Source organism: Microtus pennsylvanicus, chromosome 14, assembly GCF_037038515.1.
Source record: "Microtus pennsylvanicus isolate mMicPen1 chromosome 14, mMicPen1.hap1, whole genome shotgun sequence".
NCBI classification, from domain to species: domain Eukaryota; kingdom Metazoa; phylum Chordata; class Mammalia; order Rodentia; family Cricetidae; genus Microtus; species Microtus pennsylvanicus.
The window spans coordinates 50,301,931-50,316,338 of NC_134592.1; positions in this window are offsets into that span (position 1 = coordinate 50,301,931).

Below are 14,408 nucleotides of genomic sequence, written 5' to 3' on the forward strand. Positions count from 1 at the left end.
GACTGAGCAGCCAGGAATGAACAGTTGTCTACACAAGGACAAAGACAGGAAGAGAAAAGTCATGGCAGAACACATTAAGAGGCAGCAATCTATTAAGCATGAGGATAATTTTCACAGTAATTCAATCTAATCAAAGGTTTCATCTTTGACACTTAGACTTATGATGCATTATAAAACACATCATTATTGAGATCAGTTAGGAAAAGTTTTATTTTATGTTCCTGTGTGTATCTGGACATACATGGGTTTGTTTGTGTGTTTCACATTTCACTGCGGATCAGAGAAGCAGCAGACTTTCACCGTGACCATGAAATAAGCAATGCCATAGAATGGCAGGTAGGAGCCCGTTCCCTGCACTTATTCATTCATCCAATGGACATGTTTTCCAAAATTTACATTTTGTTCCTTACATTAATTTGATATTTTATATAGAATTACTAAACTATAAAACATAAAACCTTTTAAAAAATTAATTAGTATATTAAAAATTTTATTAAAATTTTCTTTAACCATTTCAATCTATAACTCTATTAACTTCTTCCCAACACTGTCAAATTTCCTTCATCCCAAAAGTTTTTTTCACAGTAATGTTATCTTTGTTATTCTATGTAAATAGTTTGACAAACATTGTTTGTGCATGAGATAAATATTCTAAAAATAACAGAATTATATTAAAATACATTTTTTTAAATTAAGACCTTAAAGCAAGTGATGTATTGTATGCCCCTCATCTGGAACAAAGATACACTGAAATTGCACATGTTGCAAATGACTATTTTTAAAGTTTCTTAAAGTTACTGAAAATGAGAGCTTTAAGATTAGACCTGAAACAGTTTCTGCTTATTTTGAAGGCAAGAAAATATATCTAAATGATTTAAAGTTAACTCAGTCTAAAATCTTTCATACAAATAAATATCCACATATCATATTAAATCATTAAGTACTTGGATATTAACACATCAAGTTAGTATATTCTACTCATGATGATCCTGGGTTATTGTTATATAATAAAAAAATAATAAATCTGTAAAAATCCAATTCCTACTTTGGATATACATGATAAGTAAAAACTTCTCATTTCATAATAGAAACATATAGGTGAATCTTTAGTTCTACAGTTCCAAGATAGCCTCTGTGAAACAATTCAGTGGGTTTCAAGAAAGACATATAATTTTAATTTTATGTATGCGGTGGGAAGAAATAGGCTTTGCACTTTTCTCTTTAATTACTTTTGTCGAGTTTTGTTTGAACTTAAGGACAAAGGATTATAAATAAATTCACGTTTTAAATTTTCCAAGCAGTTATTAGTAAGTAACCTGATATTAGAGTTTGCTTTAATTTTCTAGATTTAAAAACCCCAAGTCAATAAATTAAAAGAATCTTAATTAGAAATCATTTCAGCTGAGAACATTATATGAGATTGGGAAGTTTAAAAGTAGACTTAGCACCATGAAATATGGAAAGGTATGTAAAGCTGCATCTACTACCCTGCACATAATATTTAGCTGTGCTAAAACACAATTATATTTAACATCTTAGTTCATGCCAACGACGGCAGGTCAGGGATTACAGACATTCCAACAGTGTGTTACCAGCACCATATTTGATAATTTAGCTTTGGAAAACTGAATCATCTTCTGCAGTGTTAAAGCTTGCTCACTAATGTGGGCATGGGGTGATGTCAAGAGAAAAATGAGTGCTGGGATAGCACCTCCATCTACTACTGCCTTGTTCTCTTCAGATGGTTCAGAAGCAGAGTTAGTGAGAGCCCAAGCAGATTCAAACTGAATGAGACTAGAAACTGTAGTCAACTCTGGCAAAGAAGGACACAAATTTTGAGTTAAACCAGCCTGGAAGATGTTGTCTATAGGAAGCCCTTTATTCACAGAAAGCAATTTCTGAGCAGATTGAGGAACTTGTAGCTATATTTCCAAATTGTTGTTGTTTGGCCTTTAACAGTGTCCTAAATGTTGTGGTTTTTCTGTAGTAGAGAAATAGTATCAACAGGAAATGAGTTAATATTTCTTCTTTTCAGCATCATACTTAGCACTTGGGATGTTATGTTACCTCCCTTCAGGTATCAGAGAACATCTTGGAAAGGAGGGAAAAAGATTCTAAGAGATAGTACTCAGGAGGAAATCATGCAAAACAATGTCACCCACCCATGACAGAAGCAGGTAGTCATGGAATCGCTGATCTGTGGTGGCCTGCGCAAGTTCAAGCTCGTCACCATTTCAGCTTGAGTGGTAGTGAATGGGATAAAGGGACATAGACCCCTATCCTTTCCTGAAGAGCTATTGGCAGTTGATAACCGTTAAAGGAAAAACAGGTGGTCATCTCCAGCACAATGACCAGTTTGTGGAGGTAGCTCCACACCATGTGTATATGGGCTACACCGTTTGGACTTAGTGTGCTATTAAAAATAAAAAGGGGCCATATGGATTTGGTGTGAACATTAGTGAGAGAACATCTAAGAACAGTTGAGAGTTGGTTTGGGTACTGAATATGGTCAAAATAGAGTGTATGTGTATATGAAATTCTCCAAAACCAAATATTATATCAAATATTAAAGAAAGAGAGCTACACAAAATTCATCTCTCACCACAAAGTAGAAAAGGGGTCAGATGAGAAAAGTGCTTTTACAAAGTGTTAGTTATGTTGTAGGCTGATGTCACAGTTTTAATTTGGTTTATAGAAAATATTAAAAATAAATAAGAATCCCCAAATCCTGCCCTTTTTCCCAGATAAGTCTAATCTCTTACTATGGACAATAAATTAATAGTTATTAAATACAACGAGAACTATTTTGTGCAGTTCTTTTGAATAGTTTGAGGAGAAACATCTGGAGAAATGCATTTCAAATATTTATACTCTTTGTTGGTGATCACTTTGTATAATGAATCTCTTTTCTAGCATGATGCTGCATATCTCCAGCAACTTAAGATAAAGGAGTTGGATGGAAAATTGTCAGTAGATGCAATACAACAATGCCCAACCTCAAAAGTATCAAAATAAAATAGAGATATCTTAATAGAATCTCCAGTGCAACAAATAAGTAAGTTAAATAGACACAGACAAATAATTGTCTGGGTTCTGCTTTAGATACTGAACAGAAACAAAATTTTAAAGAAGAGACCATGAATGAAATGTAACTTTTTAAATTTTTGTATGATTCTTGTATTAATGCTTAAGTTTACTCATTTTTAATTTTTAGTTCAGTTAAAATACATGTGTTAAGTTATTAGGATATACTTGTAAAAGAAGCAATTTGGTAAAGCATGTATGCTTTTTTATCTCGCCTATGTGGCTTTTTGGAAAGCAAATAGAAAACTTTAGAATGTGCCTGGAGTTACAGGAAAAGGATCAACAGGCAGACCACAGAAAAAAAAAGTCCATTGAGAAGTTCATCTGTATTATAATATAATGATGGATAGATGTCCATACACGTTTATATAAATCCATGGCAAGGGTGAACTACAATGTAAGCTATAGACTTTGGGTAATGCCAGTACATGCTCATAGATTTTAATAAATGTTATACCTAGAGGTATGTTACCAAAAGGGAAGCTATGAATCTCTAAAGAAAAGAGACTTGTGTATAATTTCCTAAACATAAGGAAAGCAGGAACTCTACGTTTTCTCAACTTTTCAACAAATAAAAATTTGCCCTAATAGGAATCTTATTATGTATAATATGATTCTTCTAGACTTTATCAAAAAACTTGGTATTATTTGTCCTTTTCTTACTTTCTCATTCTGCATAGCCCTCCATCTTTCCTCCCCAGTTGGAGAATCCTCTCATTCCTTTTTCCAATTCATATTACATGTATCCCACTAGTTCTCTCCAAATATATACATCTATGTTTCCTTCATAGTTTTGTCAGTTTTGTGGGTATTCCATATTGCATGGTTACAACAGATAATATTTCTTTCTGGGTCTTCATTACCTCACTGAAAATAATAGTCTATGTCAACCCATTTACCTGCAAATTTCATGGTGTCATTACCCTTAACAATTGAAAAGCATAACACTGTGTGCATGTACTATATTTTCTTTATCTGTTTTTCTGTTGAGGGACATTGAAGTTGTTTCTATTTACTGGACATTGGTGAAGAAGGCAGGAACTTCTCAACTTTTCAGTGAAAAAAAATGTGCCCTAATAGAAATATTATGATGTAGAATATAATTCTTTGAGATTATAAATCTTCAGGGAATGATGTATATTTTATATTAACTTAATATTATACACAATACATATCAATGCATGTATATAGGTATATGTGTGGATATGTATTTATACATTTACACACAAAAAATACATATACATAAATGTATATGTGGAACTTAGGACCCTTGGATAGACAAGAATCCTAACAAGAATCTTAAACTAACAAAACTCCCATATCAGACATGAAAATCCTTTCAAATGGTTAGTGATAGTAGTCAAAATTATGTGAAATAAAAGCATTAGTGATTCACTCCAAGTTTTTTCAACAATTCTTTGGCATTGCATGAACAACAACAAAAAACCCACATCCAAGCTCTTCTTGGTGTCAATTTAACCAAGAGTTAAACTAGATGCAAATTATCTACTTCATACTCCCTGTGTTTCCTTTTGTATGCCTGTCTGTTGCATAAGTCTGAATCTGAGGTTGCTTGTAGGTTATCTTATGAATCTTTCAATGCTTCTTTGTATATCCCTGTCTTCCTGTATGTTTGTCTGTGCTTGGGTTTATGTGACTATCCTTGTAAATGTTTCTGTGAGTGTCTATTCATAAGAAAATATCTCTTTTATAAGCATGGAGCAGCACAGATAGCAACACATGTGGAAAGTAAGGGGGATGCTTTACAGATATCTTTAACACAATTTTACAAAGGTTTAAGTGAATGGCCGAAACTGACTCAACAACAAATAGTATTATAAACATCACAGTTTATTGGGCAATATACAGTGGATCTGATTCAGTCCCTAAAATTTGATGTTTCAAGTGTGACCATGAATTTAGACATTTTAAGAAAAGTCTAACACATTCCAACACACACTTTTATTAGTCTCAAAGAGTCATAATAGGTCAAAGTTTAATATTACACATTTGCATACTGTTCTGGAGAAAATGATTTTAACCACGAGTCTTGGAGAAATGCTAATAAACAAATGATATCTGGAGTTAATGGGAGCACTCTAATGGCAGGGAGTGAAGTAGAATCATCAAAACCCATAGTTCTCTCATTTCTAGAAACTGTGCCAATGCTGTAAGAACAAAGGAGAAAGACATAAGATAAAAAGTTTCCAGTTTAAGTTGCCTGTAGGATAAATATAGAAACCTGGTATATTGATTCACCTTCGGCTGGTGAGTTGATTGTGAGAACCCAGGCCCTACGAGATGTAAATATTAACCAATAAATAAGAACCATTTCCTCACTGCTTCATGCTGTAACCTCAAATGCTGCCAACCAGGCACACTGTCCTACCTATAGTTGCGCCTAGTTAGAAACTTTCTTTGTTGCTTGCAGCACTGCTTATGTTTCTAACATTAGAGCAATGAATCATATAGACAATGGTTACTGGTGGGAAAGTTGGGCCACGGAAGGTGAAAGAAGCAAAGGAAAAAAGTGGTAGTTTTTGTAACCATCTTTAGAAGGCTAATCAAATCTGATTGTTAAACTGTTCAAGCAAACCAGTGAAGTTGTATAAATAAAAACTGCCCAGACTATCAGGGGTTACTTGTTTGAATCAGGGTCACTGTTCATTCGTTGCATCAATTTCACATGCTGTCCCAGGAGATAGGCTTCCAGCACAGTCACGGGAATGTGACAGATATTTAGAGAGATTGTCTTAGATGTAAGCACATTTAAATGAGTTTTTTTGTTGTTGCTGCTGTGGGCTATAATTCAATATGGCTATTGTTTTGGTTTTTAAAAAAAATTAATAACTTTTAAATTTATTCTTCTTCAACATATTACATCTCAATCTTATTTTCCCTTCATTCCTCAAGAAGGGTGGGGGACCTTCTCTCAACTCTGTTACACCAGTTTCATTGACAAGGTCCCTGCTGACTTGAATTTGCATTTCGGTGAGTCAGTATCTCTTGGGCCTCTTAAGGCCAGAGCATGAGACCCAGTGTAACTTCCTGAGCCTAGCTTCAGTTTGGAGACCTGTCTTTGCCTATGACTTCCACATATGGAGTGACTCAGCACAGTCCAACCTAAAGTTGCCTCTCCCCAGCCACCGTTAATGTGGCTGAATATTATTGGCCCTTATTCCTTACTCTACCTCCCTACCTCAAGTCTCTCACCCCCATCACAACCCTATGTAAGTTCCTGCCTAATACAATTAAATGAGGTTCTGATTTGAGAGACTCTCAACTCAGTGTATTTCTCCCAGAGGTCTGGGTCATTGACCCTCACCATTCTTCTCAGCCCCAGGGAGAGATTGGTGGGACTGGCTCTGTCTCAGCCCTACCTGCTAGTGAGCCTGGCAAGTCTCCCTGGTGGTCTTTTGGAGTCCTCACAGACTGGGCATAATATTAGCAGTACAGAGTATACCGTAGGTCCTTAAACTTAATTCAAAATAAGTGCAGACTTCTCTTGAGAAAGTGTAACAGTGTAAGGGGTCCATCAAATACTTAAAATGTCTGGTCTTTTAAAAGAACTTGAGATAAAAGACCATCCTCATAACACATATGTGATCCTTGACATGCAACCAGAAATCAATATAAATTTAAGAAGCAAGAAATATGGGTCTTTAGTTTCAATTCTTCTACACAAAGATATCCATTTTCCAAGGACAATTTTTTAAGATTTACCTATCTTCAAATCAATGTATGTTTTTAGCACATTTATCAAACAGTTAATTATAGATCAAATCAAAGTATTTAATGAAGAAATATGGAATACTTCCACTCCTGTGGTTGCTGCTCACCAACAGCCAGTTCTAGATTGCCTTAAAGACCCTTCATCCTTCCCTTCCAGACCCCAGTTTCCCATTCCTGAAACCCACTGCTGAGGTCTTAAGCCTATTATCACCTGTCTCCTATCTTAAGGACTTTTAATTTCTATCGACTCACTCTACAACACTCCCATCCTTCCTGTGTGCAAGCCTTTTGGCGCTTATTGTTTGGTTCAAGACCTCCACCTCATAAATGAGGCAGTTATTCCAATTTACCCAGTGATTAACAACCCATACAATTTCCTGTCTAACGTCCCTCCTGCCATATTCTACTTTACTGTTCTGGACCTAAAAGATGCCTTCTTACTGTTCCTTTACTCCCTGACTCATACTTCCTAAATGCCTTCACATGGAGGACCCTGACTCCCAGTCCTCCAGATAGCTTACATGGACTGTTCTCCGTCAGGTATTTCAGGACAGCCTCATTTCTTTGGCCAAGCTCTGGCTCAGAATCTCTCAAACTAAATATTAATCTACTATTATAACTACTTTCATGCTTGTATTTTCAATTGAATAAATGCAACAGAAAAATATTTTCAACTATTTACTTTGTGTGTGTGTACGTTACAAATCAGAAGACAATTTGCTTCAGGAGTTGGTTATCTTCTTCTACCATGAGGATTTTACAGGACTAAACTCTGGTTGTTAGACTTGGCAACAAGTGCCTAAATTTATTGGCAGTGCCATCTCACCTACACCTGTAATGATAACACCTTAACTTAACCGGACTAAATCCCAACTGGGTCAAAACTTGTTTTAAGCACTCAAAGTAATCCTGACCAAAGTCATGGCTGACAGCTCTGCCTGATTGGTATGCAAAGTGAGGCTTCATCATGAAGTTGCCACTTAATCAACTGTATGAACACACCACTGATCTATAAGCTTCTATTCTGTCAGTTTTCAATTTTACTAATGCCTCTGCACAACATTGTACTAAAGACCGGAGAGAGTATTGATATAAATTTGCATATCTTGAGTTTGCTTTTAATATTTAGAATAGATGAAGGTGTTTTGAAAAAAAGTCCAATAGCTCAGGAAACAATAGTAAGCCTGAGACCTGATTAATGGTACTGCATGAAATCATAAGCTTTCGCAGGCTTCAGTCCCAGAGTTATCATCAAACACACAGCTGCCCCCTTCTATGCACACCTTGCTTCCAGGTGTTCTTCATCTTAATTGAAGCTTCCTTCCTTGGTCTCTTTCTACAGAAGAAATGGAATCCGATTGTATATTCACTATTAGAACATCCACGTTGACCCTTTGGCTGATGCAAATAAAGTTGATGACTTGCTCCCTGCTGGCATTAAGGACCCTATCCAAACGAGAATTCAACAGAAAAATGGCAGGAAGACCCTCACTTCTGTCCAAGGATGACTGAGGAGAAACCATTGAAGGCGTTTAAGAAGAAATTAGCCTGCAATGCGATTGAACTTGAAACATCTGGAATATAGAGACCTACGATGTGACCAGCTCAGGAAAATATGACAGCAGAAGGACTGGCCCGGGAGGATCAACTGAGAGCTCATGGGGTTTAGAGTGTGGCACTCCATAACGTCACTGGAATTCCTTCAATGAATAGAATTTCTTCTTCTCATTTCACAAGTTTTAAAACCCACAGCTTGTATAATGGGAGATGCTAAATCTTTTAGTGTGGTCTAGCCTATTTCTATGCATTAACCTAGAAAGATTCACACTGTCTAGTCTTGGGTCTCTCATTTAAACAGAGGTCAAGCAATAATTGCCTGGCAAGTGTGCCTGGCATGAAGTACATACAGTACTTGGATAGAAATGTCCTTTTGGAATGTATAGTGTGTGAAATGAATAAGTGCCATTTTTTAGAATACTTTAATCAATAATGCCATCTTTCCTAATAATTTGATATTCTTGCTTATTGAAATTAAGTGGTAAGAATGAGCACTTTGTTAGGAACAACAGGAGTCAGTCTGAACAATACATAGTGGAAAACTGGAGTCAGAGGGTAGCGTACATCAGAACAACCTGCAGTATTTTCACTCAGCTCTGTGAAAAGTGAATGGTACATATGTTTTAAATATGTTTGAGGAAAGTTAGTTTTAATAAAGAATTATCAATAGGAATGTTTAGAATTATTGATAAGGAAAATATGAAATTAGGCAACTGTGAATTTTCTAAAATTAAGACTTAGACATAGATTGACATCCAGTCTAAGAAGGTAATAATAACAGAAGAGTGAATCTGATATTTACTGAACACATTACATATTAGACAGAGAAAATAACAAATTAAATTGTTTACTATTGTATAATAAGTTTTAACAATATTTTTACACAATTCCAAACACAAAAATAGATAGATATTAAATGAATAGTAATTTCATTGACAGTTGCTAGATGCATACTTAAACGGAGACATGTGCAAAGTGATATTAAAGGAAGATGTCATTGAATATTTTGAAGGAATTACATCTGGGAGACAGTGAAGATACATGAATGGAATGGGATGACAGCACAGTAGATAACACCTCTAGTCATGAGGGCTGAGCAATTCAATCTGAGTTTAACATACAGAAGCCATAATAGAAAGTGAGAAAGTGGCTTTGGGTATTTCTTTCTTTGACTTTCTTCCATACCTCTGCTATGGAACATATGGACACACACATACACACACACACACACACACACACACACACACATACACACACATACACATTCACATACATACATTCACACACACAAATACAGACACATGCCTACACATGTACACTATGCATATATGAACACACACATGTTCACACACACACATAAGTAAGATACACGAGGTTTTGAAACTATCAGTAAATAAAACATTCTCAACAAATTACATATGTTTTGTAAAAGATAACAGGAAAGCAATTAATTAAGTCTCCTAAAGCTAATTATCAGTAATGCTGACAGGAATGATATGTTTGATTGCAAGTGAGTGAGGTGGTGGTAAACACATGAAAAATGATAAAGCAATTAATCTTTATCAACACTTAGTAAGACAGCTGGATACAAATAGCTCATATTGCAAACAATTTAAACATTTTTCTAAATATAATAGCAGAAAGATGAGTTTGTTTGAAACCAAAATCAAACATGTAGACAATCTATCAAAATTATGGCACCATCATTTTTTTTTGTGTTGACATATGCTGAAAATATGTTCCCTAAAGTAATCATTCTAAGTAAACTACTTCATTGTCAGCTAAAAAAATAAGTAGACTCTTCACTGAGCATAACACGATGGAACCCTTCAAAGAATCTTTTGAAATATCAAGTATGGGAGAACAGGATTATCCAGCAGTTATGGCCTCTTGGGCCTGAGTCTTCTCATTTCATGAAATTTACATGCGTGAACTCAGAACTTGAATAGCCTTTTCTGTAAAGACAAATAGTGCCTTGTCTTGAAATAATGATGCAAGCTAAAGGCTCATTACAATTAGAATTATTGTTTTTCCTATGTCGAATTAGTGAAGCAACGTAGAAAAAAGAACCACAAGTAAAACCACGATGAATTGATTTTCCATAAATCAGGCAGGAAATGTAAGAAAACAGTCTATGAAATCATCTTTTTTAACTAGAAACTATTGTAAAATTAAGTTTCCTGCTCAGAATATTTTATATACAGTAGTTGTTTCTGTAATATTTAGTTGCATATATGTGTGTGTATACATTTGTGTTCACATTTAATTTAAATAGAACTGCAATGTGAGAAATATTGTATAGGTGAATTTGGATTTATATACCAAATTTAAACAATCATGGGCTATACCAAAGAACCTATCTCTAGGTCTACTCACTAGAAGTAAAACTGAACAGAAAGCAACTGAATCATCTGAAAACTTTAGATAAATGAAAATTACTTTGAGATTTCATATTACCTAAATCATGATGGTGTAGATGAAAAAAATAAACGATGATAAATGCTGCTGAGGAGAAAGGGGAATTCTTATTTGCTGTTAGTAATGTTGCATATTTTTACAGCTACTATGAAAATTAGTGTGGAGTTTCTTTAAAAAACATAAAGTAGATGTAAGCATATGGCCTAGCTGAGTTACTCTTTAAAAAAACATCCAAAGGACCATAGATCCTGGCATAAATATGCCTCCTCCTTCACATTCATTGGTATTTTTACCTGGAATAGCCAGAAAAATGGAGAAAATTTCAAATTATTAATGAATAACAAAGTTGCATATTTACACAGAGAAAATCAATATTATAAAATTTGTAAGAAAATGAATGGAACTGGAAACAATCATTATGAATAAGATAACCTAGATCTAGAAAGATATAGGTCACATGATGCATTTCTTTTGTAAACGTTAGATTTGAGTCATCGGACATGCATGTTTCATTTGGATTATCCACAGGATATTGCTAAGGAATACCGTGGCATTTGAAGGGAGAGGAGACAGAATCCAATGACATAAATGTTATATAGAATTAATGAGATATAAAGAGTTTAGTTAGAATGAAATTGATCATTGGAGGAAAGAAATGAGGAGAGAAAACAAGGAGATAAATAATACTAAAGTCTCTTTTATAAAATGCTGATGTGGCTACTTATCCACTATTGCTTAAACTTCTTAACTGCCACTATTAGATATCACTGTGTAAACAAATAAGTCCAGTTTCTAGAGTGAGTTATTAATTGTAAACCTTTCAAACTACAATATATGTAGCCTGGCAAGATATTGCCCACTGATGCAAAAGTGGTACCAACATTATAAGAGTACCCAGTCCTTTTCTGAATAGATTTATGCACTTCTCTGGAAGTTGAAATACTTCAGTGTTATCATTTCCAGGTGAAGAACTTGTGACTAGGCAGGTTCTACGTCTCAGGGGTGAACTATTACTACTATTTTGCTACATAGACTATTACATTTAGTCATAACAAATATTCCTTATACCCATAGATTAATACAGGTCTCTCCTGTAATCAAAGGAGCCTGTTTTCCAACAGACAGTGACAAACAAAAAGTTCTATAGTTAGACAATATGCAGAAAATAAGATACTTCAGAATGTTCAGACCTAAATTGGACATCAGCATCATAACCTTTCCTCTCAGGGATCAGGGATATTGGTGGAAGACAGAACAAAGATTGCAATAGTTCACTGGTTGGGAGAAGTGGATAAATATAGAGATACTGCATTCTCCATACACAGAAAGGAAGCTACACACATGCATTCACAGCAATTGTGATACCATGCACAGTCCTGTGTAGCTCACACCAGACGTAATCCCAGCACATGGAGTGGGAATAAGTATCTAAGATGCACTTGGCAATGTGTAACTGCTGGAAGAGGGAGATGCAATTTTCCTTAAAAGTATTGATCGTGTCAAGTGAACAGTGATCCCATAGAGGTTGGACATTGGAAAATTATGTAAGCAGTACAAATTGGACGTAATGGGTTAAAAATCAACCAAACAAAAAAAATGGATGCCACAAAGTTAATTAAGTGTGAAGGCAAGTGCATACATAAGAGTGGAGGTGGGTTTAACACTATCAAAATGCACAATATAAACTTTGTCAAGGAAATATGAAAACCTTACTATTGGATTTAACAAAAAGCACAGATTAACTAACTTCTACTTTAATAATAATCTATGCCATTGCCAAATAATGTGCGATCAGACTTACATTGTAGACAAATTAGCTTAATTAAAAATTGAATATGGAACTTGTACCTTATACATGTAAATTCTTAATCATTAACATATAAAAATAAAAACAAATCATGATATGCAAACTTTAAGACACAAAAGTTTAGAGTAGCTTATATGAGGGAATTAAGTTTATAATTTCATAGGTTTTAATATAGCAAATATTTTATTTCAGAGAGTCTCTAAAGACTTCTAAGGTAAATAATGGAATTTAGTGCCTAAACAATAGTTACAAAATTGAAAGTATACAAAGAAATATTTAATAAAGAGTTGACAATATTACCAGGAATATTATTAGAAACGCTAGTATTGTTTTTATTTGGCTATCTAATTTCTAATATCTCTTTAATTATCCTTAAATACATATTTAAATACAGGTATTTAGAATGCAAGTAAAAATTATATTGGCTTAGGAACATGGCAGAAGTAAGATCTCCTCTAGGGTCCATGGCGTTATAAATCATAACTAGTTGGCTAGATTTACAGTATCAGGAAGGAATTATCTCCTATTCAGTGGGTCTTAAATCAAATGAGTGGTGGTTGATTGTCCTGGTGATAAAAGTGCCCCTATTACACTGTTGTGTTTTTTTAACGTTATCCATTGTTGTTTTTCCTTGGTTTACACATAGATAAGATTTTAATTGTTTTTGATAGATGTTATGAGAGCTACTTCTCAGAAAGAGGGATTCTGGATCCAGTTCTAGTTTAGTTCTTCAAAATCTTTGTCTGAAGTATATGGTATCTTCAAAACTAAGTTCTTACCTTCAAGTTCTGGGGCATAAACCAAGATATTGGCAATAATCCTTACTATGTGAATCATGTACATTCTTCTGACCAGAGATTCGAAAAGAAGTTTTCCATAACTGGTTCTGAGGCTTCTTCTAATTCTAGACACTTGCACATGTGTTTGCAACAGATGGAGACTATTGTGGAAATCTAAACCGGTCAAAATACAGGGACTGATGACTCTGGGGTGTTTTCCTGAAGTGAAACATCTACAATACAGCTACTGTACACAAACTTCAAAGAATGTCAAAAACAAGGATAGATAGACTGTAAGAGACATTGATCCAGACCTCTGCCATGAGATAGTGTTTGTAGTGTATGCCGGGACAAAATAGCTGTCAAGAGAGGGAAATATTGTCTATTCTGTATATGGTTCCTGTGATAGATTGTCCAGTGGAATTTTTTATTATAATTAAAAAAGTACCAATCCAAATTTCTACTCTATTCCCTTCTCCCATTCCCTCCACACACCCTACCACCCACCCCCTCTAATCCTAAGAGAGGGTAAGGGACTTTGCTTTGTGGAAGGTCCAAGGCCCTCACTACTACATCTAGGCTGAGCAAGGTATACATGAATAGGATCCCAAAAAGCCAGTACATGCAGTAGAGATAAATGCCAGTGCCACTTCCAGTGGCCCTCTCAATCTGCACCAGCCATACAACTGTCAACCACATTTATAGAGACCAGTTTGGGCCTATGCTTTTTCCTTTCCAGTCCAGCTGTAGTTGGTGAGCTCCCATTAGCTCAGGTGAACTGTTTCAGTGGATGAACCCTTCATGGTCTTGACCTCTTTGCTAATTTTCTCATTCCTTCTACTCTTCGACTAGACCTTGGGAGCTCAGTCCAGTGCTCCATTGTGGGTCTCCAACAACAGATGGAAAAAGAGGCAGAGGCCCAGTCGAATTTTTAAACAGTGGCTTACATGCTGTGATCAGGCTAGGTCAGCAATGTTTGTCTCCCAACAGAACAGCCAAGAACCTATTAGGTGATCACTCAAAAAGTTTAA